The sequence below is a fragment of the Bos taurus genome, chromosome 20, assembly GCF_002263795.3.
Source record: "Bos taurus isolate L1 Dominette 01449 registration number 42190680 breed Hereford chromosome 20, ARS-UCD2.0, whole genome shotgun sequence".
Lineage (NCBI taxonomy): Eukaryota > Metazoa > Chordata > Mammalia > Artiodactyla > Bovidae > Bos > Bos taurus.
Window position 1 is genome coordinate 18,732,119 of NC_037347.1, and position 12,928 is coordinate 18,745,046.

The 12,928-nt window shown below is 41.9% G+C and overlaps 1 protein-coding gene and 1 long non-coding RNA gene across 5 annotated transcripts in view; one reads left to right on the forward strand and one right to left on the reverse strand.

Annotated features, from left to right (window-relative positions):
* The window catches only part of PDE4D (phosphodiesterase 4D), a 1,605,399-nt gene that overhangs the window by 19,748 nt on the left and 1,572,723 nt on the right, over positions 1 to 12,928 (forward strand). For 3 of the 4 annotated variants that reach the window (XM_059878808.1, XM_003587511.5, XM_059878807.1), the window contains exon 1: positions 10,704 to 10,833. The exons of the other annotated variant lie outside the window; for it this stretch is intronic. The gene's annotated coding sequence lies outside the window, so the exon portion shown is untranslated. Of the gene's footprint in view, positions 1 to 10,703; positions 10,834 to 12,928 lie in introns of those variants that run through there. 4 annotated transcript variants of the gene reach the window in all.
* On the reverse strand, positions 9,157 to 10,547 carry LOC100848933 (uncharacterized). The gene is made up of 2 exons (XR_813725.4): positions 10,354 to 10,547; positions 9,157 to 9,346 (listed from the first exon to the last, which is right to left on the reverse strand). It is a non-coding gene; the product is annotated as an uncharacterized lncRNA (long non-coding RNA).

The following is a 12,928-nucleotide window of genomic DNA, read 5'->3' on the forward strand; positions in this document are numbered from 1 at the left end:
CAAGAGTTAAGAAAAATGCTTTCAAATTGAGGAAAGATGGTGGAGGCTGTCTTTCTAGACCTCATCAAGGATCTGTGTTGGTGGAATATAGCCATCGTTTGGGTTTGGTAAGAGCTTCATGATGGATCCATGTAGAGAAGGAGCTATGCCACCGGACAGCTGGCTGACTGCTTGCCTTTGATTGCCTTGGCCAAATGAATGTGGGGCCACTGACTGACCCCTGCATTTTTCTGCATGGGCGATGGGAGAGGGGAGCCCTTGTCCAGTTCTCCTGTCAGACATTTGGTCACATTTGACTCTCTGCTGGGTTAAGGCAGAAGACCACTGGGGAGGATAAGACCACTAGGTGGCCAGGCTTGGTTTTGTTCAGCACAGTCTGGATTTCGCTGAACCCAAATAGATAAAATCAACCAAACCAAGGTAATCATCTAAGGGATATTTGTTAAAATGCTGGATACTACAAGAACTGTCATCAGCCTCATTTTGCTGTTTGGATTTGGTCCTATTTTTTTTTTTTTTTTGAGTAGAGGAGTAAGAGGGCAGCCTAATATCGTCCATGTCATCCTCTAGCTGCAGCCAGTCAGAACGCTGCCCAGTCCCTAGCAGCTAGTGGCCAGCTAGGCATCTGGTCCAGACCCTCTGGGCACAAGTTCCTGAGCCTGGGGGTGAGGTTACTTTGGTCACAATGCCTTTCAACATCATCCTGGCACTGTGGGAAGCAGAGGCAGTGTTTTCAGCTCTGGGGACTCAACTTAGCTGTGCTTTACTTGTGGCCAATGGCCCCTGGTAGGATGAGTTCTGCTCAGGGAGACAAGGGACTACTATTTGCCAGTTGATGCCAGCAAGTCATTTTATGTCTGGGGGCCTCAGGGTCCATGGAGTGAGGTTATCTCTAACTTTGATCTCATCACAAGCCATCTCTGAATCTGCCTGGGGTCTGCTTCTGCCTGGGGCACGGAAATGTGTGTATTTTTCTTTCCTCCCTTCCAGTCCCTGATTCAGCCGATGATCCGCTAAACTGTTCTTGGCCCACCCCTCTTATATTATCTAAATTTCTTTGTGCAAAAGAACAAGATTAAGTTTGAATGGATCATTGTTTCTTATAAACAACTGCTGATAAAGTCATGAGTTGACCTATTTCTGAAGCAGACAACTGAGGGGAAATTTATGGCTTTCTCTTCTTCAGAATTAACCAGTTTCTTTTCTTGAAACATGTTTTATGGGACTAGACTAATCACCCTGGCGATATGTGGCTGAAGTTCTCTTGGCTGTAGATCAAAGTCTCCGATATACCAGCACAGATAATAAGAAAACAGCACAAGGGAGGATAAAGACTTTACAATGAATTTTGGCATCAGAGTCTAATAGAATGAATTTTTGGAGTCAGGCTCTAGTAAAGCAGAAAAATTAAAGGGATAATTAATTCCTAGAAAAATTGCAAATGACCAATATATAGGAAAAGTGTCTAACTTTCTCTACTAATGAAAGACATGCAAATAAAAACACTCTATCATTTCCCTCTATCATTTTGGCAGAAATGTATATAGTTGGTTAAACCTGGTGTGCCTGTGATGCAGCTGCCTGATGCAACCTTTTGGTGGGTAGTTCAGGAAGCAACAGTTAGAACTGGACATGGAACAACAGACTGGTTCCAAATAGGAAAAAGAGTATGTCAAGGCTGTATATTGTCACCTGCTTATTTAACTTATATGCAGAGTACATCATGAGAAACACTGGGCTGGAAGAAACACAAGCTGGAATCAAGATTGCTGGGAGAAATATCAATAATCTCAGATATGCAGATGACACCACCCTTATGGCAGAAAGTGAAGAGGAACTAAAAAGCCTCTTGATGAAAGTGAAAGAGGAGAGTGAAAAAGTTGGCTTAAAGCTCAACATTCAGAAAACGAAGATCATGGCATCTGGTCCCATCACTTCATGGGAAATAGATGGGGAAACAGTGGAAACAGTGTCAGAGTTTATTTTTTTGGGCTCCAAAATCACTGCAGATGGTGATTGCAGCCATGAAATTAAAAGACGCTTACTCCTTGGAAGGAAAGTTATGACCAACCTAGATAGCATATTCAATAGCAGAGACATTACTTTGCCAACAAAGGTCCGTCTAGTCAAGGCTATGGTTTTTCCAGTAGTCATGTATGGATGTAGAGTTGAACTGTGAAGAAAGCTGAGTGCCGAAGAATTGATGCCTTTGAACTGTGGTGTTGGAGAAGGCTCTTGAGAGTCCCTTGGACTGCAAGGACATCCAACCAGTCCATTCTGAAGGAGATCAGTCCTGGGTGTTCTTTGGAAGGACTGATGCTGAAGCTGAAATCCAATACTTTGGCCACCTCATGTGAAGAATTGACTCATTGGAAAAGACTCTGATGCTGGGAGGGATTGGGGGCAGGAGGAGAAGGGGACGACAGAGGATGAGATGGCTGGATGCCATCACCGACTTGATGGACGTGAGTCTGAGTGAACTCCAGGAGTTGGTGATGGACAGGGAGGCCTGGTGTGCTGCAATTTATGGGGTCGTAAAGAGTAGGACATGACTGAGTGACTGAACTGAACTAGGTGATATGCATGCTTGTGTGCTCAATCACATCCAACTCTTTGCAACCCCATGGACTGTAGCCCACCAGGCTCTTCTGTCAATGGAATTTCCCTGTCAAGAATACTGAAGTGGATTGCTATTTCCTTCTCCAGGGGATCTTCCTGACCCAGAGATAAAACCTTTTTTTCCTGCTTGGCAGGTGGATTCTTTACCATTGAGCCACTGGTAGAAGCCCCCACCTCTGTGTCCTTTAGGGAAGCTTATTTAACCTCTCTAACTCTTGGTAAAAATGGGAATAATAATACATATCAAACCTCTTAGAGGTTACTAAGGGAATTAGGCAATAAAACACACATTAAGCACCTGGGATAGTATAAAAATACTTTTTTTTTTCCCCCACACAGTTTCTGTTTTACTTTAATTGTATGAGTACAGGCAGCTGTCTTCCTATGCCCATGATTCAAAGAGAAAGCTAAGAGGGCTTTGAATAGCTTCCATTGACTTAAATGCAGGAAGTACCCTACTTCCAAATATGTGGAACAGTTTTTCCTAAGGCTGCCGTGTGTCTGAGAAAGACCATATTGAGTAATTGTTTTCTGAAGGCAGGAGAGGAGAGTGGGTGACTGATGGCTGTTGGGCAGCCTAAAATAATATTTCATTCTTGTCATCCTGACACAGTTTAAGATCAAATGATTTTGGATGGTTCTCCTGTTTCCCTCTTGGTTTGGAAGAACAGAGCTTTTGTTACTTATGCTCTTAAACAACAGAGCTTTGTTCTATACTCAGGAGCATATAAACTAAACAGAAGATTTCCTTACGGGCCATCCTATTTGCTGTGAGGAGTGATTCCCAGTGGAAAGTAGACGTGGTTAGCTCCAGCCATCTGTGGAGGGCCCACATCATCACAGAGGAACTTAGCCGAAACCCAGGGGAGCACGGCAGCCAATCAGATTGGGGATTTACTTCTCCTATACTGTGCTAACATTGGTGGACTCAGCCATTTAAAAATGCCCTGCTTACTTGGGCCTTGCTTTGTCCTACAAAACATAATCTTGTATTGCTTTCTTTGAGGCAGAAAAATGAAAATGCCAATATTTTGAGTGTTTTTTACTTTTGGGAACTTCTGGTTCGTAGACAATTGTTCCAGACTGCTGTGTTATCTTTTCAGAGCTGTTGATACTGTGGAATGAGGGTTGTAAATAAGGCTCGAGTTCTCATCAAAGGCTAATGGATCACTAGAAGGACACAAATTAGGTTCTGCCTGTCCTGTATCCCTCTTCTCAGTTCTCTTTCCTTGCACCATACCAGCTCCTGGCTCGCTGCCACACTGCCACACCCATGTGCCATTTTCACTTAACAAAGGCCAGGTCTGAGTAGAATATACGAAGTTGGGATCAATTCCAAATCAATTCCAAATGTTAATAATTACAGCTATTAAGTATGGAGCACTTTGGAACATGCCAGGTTTTGTGTTAAGTGGTTTGCATGCATTATCTTGATGCTTCTCAAGGAGTAATCCATGATGACTGACTTTACAAGCCTGGGGTTGGTTGGTGGCATGTATGCCAGTAAAAATGCAGATTCATAGGTTCCATTCTACACTTGTGAGTTGAGCATCCTGTGGTGAGGTCAGGTCATCTATTACTTTAACCAGCACCTTCAGCAATCCTGATGCACAAGAAGTTCAAGAACCTGTGTGTTATTTTTCAAAGCAAATGGGGCTCAAGTGCAATCTGCTTTCCTTCCACTGCTCTGATTTCTGTGCTTACATTTTTAGGGCAAAAAAAGTAAAAAAAAAAAAAAAATCCTGTGGACTGGGAGATGTGGGCGACTGATACCTCTTAGTAGCTGGTGATTATGACTGTGTCCCTATAGCCAACGTGCTTTTGAGATACCAAGTATTTGTCTCTATTGTGGGAGGATTAAAAATTGAGAAGTCTTCTCTTGACGGATGGTAGCCTGTGCTCTGAATACAGAGAGGGATGCCTCAGGGACTACAGAGGCAGGACTGCGTGAATGGTTGCATGGGTCGTGCACTGCCCAACCGGATGTGGTGGCCTTGCCCCAGGAGTGAAAACCTGGCATTCTCCTTGGCCCAGGGGTAGCCCACTCCTTAGAGGAGAAGGTAACTGATGTGCTGGCGTGGGTCTCAGGGACCAGGAATCTCTGCCTGCCTTTGGTTATCACACCCCAAGAGGCCTGAAATCTTCAGGGTCGTAAATTACTTGGTTCTTGGGTTTATTTCTGCTGCTGCTGCTGCTGCTGCTGCTGCTAAGTTGCTTCAGTCGTGTCCGACTCTGTGCAACCCCAGAGACAGCAGCCCACCAGGCTCCCCAGTCCCTGGGATTCTCCAGGCAAGAACACTGGAGTGGGTTGCCATTTCCTTCTCCAATGAATGAAAGTGAAAAGTGAAAGTGAAGTCGCTCAGTCGTTTCCGACTCTTTGCGACCCCATGAATTGCAGCTCACCAGGCTCCTCCGTCCATGGGATTTTCCAGGCAAGAGTACTGGAGTGGGGTGCCATTGCCCAGGGACATTTAATCATAGTGGCACAGACTGGTTTAATGTGGTTTCTCTGGGCATTCATTTGGTGAGAGGGGAGGACAGGCTCTTTTGCAAGCCACTTTAGTGGAGGAAGCTGAGAGATTTAGCAAAACTATTTTTTTTTTTTCTTTTGAGGGGCGAGGCACAGGTGGAGTGGGAGAGGCACTAGAGATACACTGGACCGATGTCCCAGTTCTGAAGGTTATCCTCCAACACACTGTTTTCTGAATTCTTCAGCCCCTCCCATCCTCCTTGTCTTGGTGTATGTCCAATGCCCAGTGCCTGTCCCCTCAATCACAGGCCTGGACTGCAGCAATATTGTGGGTAGGGAGGCCTCAGCGGCATGAGTGGGCTGTGGAGTGAATGGACACATGAAGTGTCCACCTCTGGATCTGAGGCAGTGTAGTGGGGTAGGGGAGCTAATCACTCACTTTTGGAATTGAGACCCCCTTCCTTTTGTATTCCTCTCCCAGGAGCAGGATAATTAGAATAAGGAGACTTAGTTTAGCTCATTCAACTCCCTGCCAGGCCCCATACACAGCTTTCACATATGCAGTCATTTCTAGCATCCCAGGTAGGCTTCCCTGTGTTTCTTTATCAACTTGTTGAGAAAGAGCAGAGATGAGGCTGGTCATGGGACTGTTAAGTCTTAACATTTGATTTTTTGGGATCTTGAAGAAAGTACCTTGGATTTCATTTTGAAAAAAAATTTTTTTTTTCCCTAAACTGAAAATGTTCCCCAGTTTTCTCCCTGGTTATTTGTCCTGCTAATTCATATGGTAAGTGGTGCTGATTCATGAATTGACCATCAGGGAATAAGCACCCTGCATGCAGAGGAGGTGGGAGGAAGGGGTTTGCTCTCAAGGAGGGGCCTGTCCTTGGTCTTGGTGGTCGGTGCTGGGAAGGGCACACAGATGGAGAGACGCCTCCTGGGAAGCACAGCAGTGAGAGAGTATGGGGTCCCTGAGGCCCTGTGAGCGGTGAGATGTGTCTGGTGGGGGTTTGTGTGGGCGGGGAAGGAGATGAAGGGTGAGACCACTGATGAATGAGGAATGTGGGAATGAAAGAGCGCAGCAGGCCATTGTCTGTCCCTAGGGCAGCTGTTCCCTTAACAAGCAGACTCTTTTTCTCTGTACCTCCTCAGTAAGTAAGCTGAAGTTCCAGTTAATAATCTCCTAAACTGAGAAATCCCCTCTCCTGGGAGGAGAGGAGATAATTAGCGTCAGTGTTCTCTCATATCTATGCTGAGAAGTCAGCATGAATTCTAGACATGATTCCTGTCTTTGGATAATCACCAGAGCTGTTTGTGACAGGTCTCTCTTTTTTCCCCCTCCCTTCAACTCTTTTTTGATTAGGGTTCTATGACTGAAATGAATGGCTTCCATTATTTTTTTGCCTTCATGCAGGAATCTTTAAACTAGGCCGAACTTTGGACCAACTATCATATGAATCATGTCTACTACAATTACCCTTTCTGTGTAATGTCCTAGGTTAGTGCCATTGTGTGACACAATAAATGTAGAGCAGGGTTGAAAATGTCAAGTGATAACCAGACAGAAGACTGACAGGGAACAGACCCACCTCCTTGAACTCTTATCTCGGAGGCCTTAAGACAAAACCTTACATGAATATTTCCCCAAATGAGATATATGATGTTAATAGATATATTTTACCATATTTGACTGTTCAGCAATTCAACTCCATTTTTGATGTGTACATTTATTGCAGTGAACTTATAATAATTATGATACAAATGACAGTTTTCTCTTGATGAATATTTATTACGTAATAGGCTCAGTTCTAAGTTCAGTTCTTTGCCCGTTTAATCTTCACACCAGCCTCGGGAGGTAGTTACTGTGAGTGCCCCATTTTACATATGGGGAAATTGAGGCACAGATCTCTTAAGTAGCCTGCCCGAAGTCCACAGATAAGAATCAGAACTGGGATTTGAACCCAGGCAGTCTAACTCAGAGTGTATGCTGTCAGCCTCCATGCTATTAATATAATGCTTACGCATTGCTTGAAGAGGTGGTTTTGGCATCAAATATGAAGAATGCAACCCTTCAAACTTTTCTCTTGCAAAATGTAAGTAATTGTCTGTTTTGTGTATGTACTCTTATATGACTGTTGATATATCATTACCAAGAAGAAGGGTTTTGACTATGTACGAGCACAAAAGATTGTTGATTTGGGTTAATTTTATGTGTAATAATGGTTTAGAATATTGTCACATGCATTGTTAGTACATTTCCAAACATGCATGTTCTCAGATAATTAAAAAGCAGCCCCAAAAATTTCCCCCCATGTGCCGAGAACAAGTTCGATTATGAGGTCTATGTACCCAGATGATGTGTTCTGTTATCTAAACCAAGAATATAAGCTTAATCCCTGCAGTGACCACAGATTCATAGCTCTTGTAACCATGACTTTTTATGTAAATGAAAAAAAATTTTTTTTTTTTTTTTGCTTTGTCAAGGTGAGCAGGACTTCTAGCTGATGTATTTCTGAGTAACTGCTTGTATTTATGTTAACACCACAGACACTGGCTCCAAGAGTTGACGTTTGAACTGTCAGCAGTTGCCCCCCACCAGCAACCTGGTCCAAGATCTAGGGTTTCTTTAGGTGGAGTCCAACCTGGTGAAAACAATGAGTCTACTTATCCATTTCACCTGGAGCACAGTTAACCTCTTGCCAACCTCCGCAGGTCTGACACACTAACTTGGTGGATCCGAATGTTTCTTAAGAGTTTTCTCATGAGCGACTCCTTTGGCCACATGAACTGCAGGGCAAGGCAGATTAGCTTGTGGGCCTAAAAACTGTTCTTGGCCCAGATCTAGGGACACCTTTCAGTCAACCAGAGCTGCTCTGATAGTTAAGATGGGCTGAAGGCTCTTGGTTCAGATTAAAGGTTTGCATTGCTGAGTACTTTGCTTTAATTGGGATCATCTAAATTCTTGTCTGTGAGATGGAGATCCAGGAAATGAATTGAGAACAGAATTTAGCTGTCTGAATGACCTTTGTGTACCATGAACCCTCTTGGTGCCAGGTGCAAGAGCCAACAGCTATTAATTGATGGTGGTAATGGATGTAGTCTCTCCAGCTAGAGCCTGCTAGCACAAGCCCTGTTGGATTGGAAATGATGCCTGCTATAAGGAGACTTTAGCACACTGCACTAACAACTTTCGGAAAAGATCAGTGTATTGGCATGTATTTTTAAGTTTCCTTCTTCACTGCATTGTTTTAAATAGGGCATTGAAATCAAATGTGAATGATATAATTGGCTTAAGTCGGATTGTACTGACACATCACTTCCTTTCTTCCAGTGTGAGGTTTTCCCGGCTATGTGACCACTCCAGGTTCTAAATATCTACCTTCACCCCCAGTTGCCAAGTAGCAGTAACATGTCTCAGGCTATCGTGATTATTACGATGATTGGAGGGAAGGCCACGCTGGTCTTTTAGAAAGCTCTCGTCATGAATGTGTTTTTGGTTGAACATTGCTTGCTAATAGATGAACAGCTTGCAGCTGAATCAAACAAAACCTTTAGTGTTTGTAAGGGTCAGGGTGCCAGGGGTCTGTCTGCAACTGAGCTTTATGTTGACACAGAGAATGTCCAGAAGCCATGAAAGCTTCTGACTCAAAGACTTGCTAGTTGGTTGCTTGCCATTGTTTTGAGTGGGGAGATGGTTATCTTCAAAGTTGTCAAAGGTAAAATTTTCCTGTAGGAAATTTCTGGGCAACTATCATGTGAAATAATTTAAATGCCTTAGTTTAGAGTATTCTTGGTCTTGTCTATTGAAAAATGATTTGAACATTGGAATTTGAAGAGATCTTAACATAATTTTATTTGGGGAATGAGAAACAGGGAGTTCTGGGTGTTGAGGATTCAATGACAAAATTCTGGGTGTGAAGATTCAATGCCAACGTTACCTTAAGAGCATGCTTTCCCTTTCAGACTAGATCATCCTTGTTATTGTTGAGTAAATGGAATCACAATTTTAACAACCTGGCTTCCCTCAGAAGTTTCAGTTCTCACACAGTCACCATGAGCAGCAGCACTGTCAAGTAAACAAAGGTTTAATTAAGTAAAAAATATTTAAACGTAGTGAATAGTCCTTCCTGGTTAGTCACAAGTTGGACAATTCAAAGAACAGATCTTGGGGGGATTATGAATGGATTACTTTTTCTGTTCCCTGTGTTTCTGTTTTTCTTCTTGGTGTCAAATCTCAAGTTAAATTCAGTCAGCCATCTAGAGCAAACAAAAAGAGCATAAATGTCTTTTCTGTTCCTGTTCCTTATATTTCATCACTAAACAAAGCAAGTTTCCTTTCCTGGCTTCTTCCTTTGGGAGCATATAAAACTGACATGAGTTTATATTGTGGAGGTTCTGCTGTCACTTTGAAAGCATAATGATTGATTTTGTTATTTAAAAGTTTTTACAATGATTTTTTGGTTGCTAATGTTACACTTGCTACAAAATTTGCTGAAGAGACACATCATTTGTTGAGGATTTGGAAGGATTTGACATTAGGTAAAGTATATCATGTATGTTAATTCCATTAAAAATTTTGTTTTCTTTAGTCATCTCTTATGACTTTAAAAATGTTTGCCACACATGCATTAATAACTACAGTTTGAAAGTTTGGTATAACAAGTAGTTGGTATTACTAATACTTCAAAATGTGATGGGAAATAAGGAAAATATTGCAAGGAAAACAGAAACCTAGGCCATGGGGGGCTATGCCAACTGGCTCTAACATTATTTTCTGCCCCAACAATCCCACCAAGGTACATTCTGGTACATGCTATATAGCCATGTATAGCTATATAGCTATACTGTGGGCCAGTACAATAGCCCATTTTCCTAATTCACTATCTGAGCACAGTTTTTCCTTTTAAGACACTAAAAGCATCTAATTGTACTCATGAAACCCCTTTTCCCTCTTCCCTGCCTGAGCTGCCTTTATTCTTGTTTCTGTGGGTGGGTGAAAAGGCTGTCCATCTGAAAAGATAGCTCTCAAACCGTTCTGGAAAATGATCTCTCTTCCTCCACAAATGATCATTTTGGTTTTAAATTTATTTCAGGTACATTAAGCCTCCCTGGACTCATACTCAATAACAAATGACCCTACAATAGATGAGATTAGAAAAAGGTAAAATGAGATCAAAGTGGACCTAGTCGCCGGAGTGACTTAATGCATATTATTTCAACTCAGCATTACTCCCACTAAAAATAAAAAGAAAGATGAAAATTACCTTTGGGTTTTTGCTGCTGTGGTTGCCCTCTGTGTCCCAGGGGTACCTGGGTCCTTTAAGGTCGGCGAGGTTGATCTTGCCAAAGCATAACAGATCTTGCTCCAGGTGAAGTCGCATTTCCCAGTCCTTTGTCGTGCTTCCCTTGGGCAGTAAAGCTATGATTTTTTTCTGGCCTTGCAAGGGAAAGTGATTCCAGATAAGCTGAGTGTTATGTGGAATATCTCATCTCTGTTGTTCTAGTGCAGCCCTTTCAGCTTTCCAGAGCCAGTCAGACTTGTTATGAGGAGCTAAATGATTGGCTGGATCTGGGGCTCAGTTCCATAAATTATGGCCCAGCGTACGAGAAGCCCAAGTCCTATAGTTGCTGTAGTCCAGAGGCCTGCCAGTTCCTGCTTTAACGCATATGTAGTCGTAATTGAGTTCTAACACGGCCTTGGATGTTTCTGTCCTAAATAGCTGACATTGCATCTTCAAGACCGTGTGAGTAATCCTGACTTTTTTTTTTTTTTTTTAAACTCCGTAAATTAATTACATGCCCCAAGAGGGAGTGATGGTAATTAGAAAATACTGAAGTAGCAAATGATTTATTTTCAAGGTGCTGTTTTCTGTGTATCAAGTTCAATGCAATTAATCGTAAAGCTTCTAAGACCTGGCAGGATTATTCCAGCTTTTATTTTTTGCCACGAATCAGAGTCAAGCTGTATTTTGAGGGAGGCTCTTCAATGCATTTGCTAGCCGGGTTTGTGTTAAAGGGTCTGGAAAGTGAGAAAGGTCCAATACGAGCAGGTTAAAACAGATTGTTGGTGTCAAAGCCATGGCTGAGAGCCCTTGAGTCCGGCAAGTTTCAAGACTTCCCACCCACATGGTCCACAGCTGGCAGGGAGCAGTCAGGACAGGCAGTCCTTTTGGGACACAGGTACACAACACTCAGAGCACAGAAAGAGGAGAAATGTGAAATGACAGCAAAGCTTTGCTTTACTGTCATCTGAAGCTGTACCAAGGCATATTCTATGGATAACTAGAATATTTTTACATGTATAAAAATGCTCCTCAGTGGTTCTGTTTATATGGTGGGGAGCTGAATGAGAACTCCCTAGCTTGTGTGTGTGTGTGTGTGTGTGTGTATGTGTTTAAAGCCTTTAAGAAGCATATTAAACACACGGAAACAACATAAACAGAAGAAAGTATGTGGATTGGAATGTGTGGTCAGAGCAGATCAAATTATCCCAGGGAAGCCGTTGTTAGGTTTGTATAATTGCTGGGGGTGACTTCTACTGGTAACCAGGTTGAAGATAAAGCCAGAGCAGATTGAGAGGAGAACCTAGAAAACATCAGCATTTTATTACCTTCTATAGCATATACTGCAGGATAGAGTTAATACTGAGTATAGACTGGTGAGGGTAAGCAGTTCATGTTTTGCTTTTAAAACATTATTGATTTCTCCTGTCATTAAAAAAAAAAAATCAGACTTTTTTCTATGAAGTTAATCATTAGAAATAAATATTGTCTTCCACATAATTTTTATATCTTTCTCAATATGGCACAAAATTAGGTAATTTCTTACAATTTTGGGTTGTTTCCAGTTTGCTTTTTGTCTAAATTTTCATCTTTAGACTTAGAGATACAAATCTATATTTTTGTGCTGTACATAAGCCTCAAGCATAAATCATCTGAATAGTTTTTTAAATCACGGGTTTCTGTGGCCAGTGTAAATTTCTAATAGCTAGAATAGTTACTTGCCAATTCCTATAAAAATATTATTTTTATACCTAAGAGCAGTTTATTTTTGGTCACACCTATTTAAATGACTGACATGATTTGGTCAGTAGGAAAGAAATAATAGTTATGTGTTTGCAAAATTTTATGTTTCATTCACTTTGGAAATGCAAAATTTTGTTGTTAAAATATTTTTGCCTTCTAAAATATGACCCCTTTTAGGTCACAGCAACAAATGAGGTTTATAAAAGGAGAGAAAAATAACAGAATCCTTTTCTGTATTAGCCAAGTATATGTAAAATAGTTTTAAAACATATAATTCTAATACATTCTTTTAGAAACATGCTCTCTGTGAAGAAAGAGTATGAACTTCTAATTATGATAGTGTGATAAGTTCCTTTATTTAGTTTCCATGGCTGTAGACACTAATACTAAGAGTTGACAGTCATTATTTTATGTCTTAACCGACTGTATCAGTGAAGAAAGGATTGCATCTACTGAAGGACAGTAATCTCACCCCTCCCGGTGGTTCGGGGCCCATGTAGGGTAAGAAGTGGGGAGAGTGGAAGCAGCTTTCTCTGAACTGGTTTCTGACCTTTAAGCTGGCTCCTTCTCTCAGCGTAGTGTCAGTATGGCTTTCTTGCTCTAGCTATCACATTCCCTCCCACCTCTTCATGCCTTCCTTCTGTATAGTATTAACTTGAGCTCTGATTGAGATGAATCAAATGCAAATGACCTATGCTCAGCTATCGGATATTAATCAGCTGCTCATGCAGTTCAGAAGGTGTTTAGAACACGGCTCAGGGAAATTCTGTTGGGAGTATTGACATCTTGCATTGGAGCTTCCTGTAGGACTTTC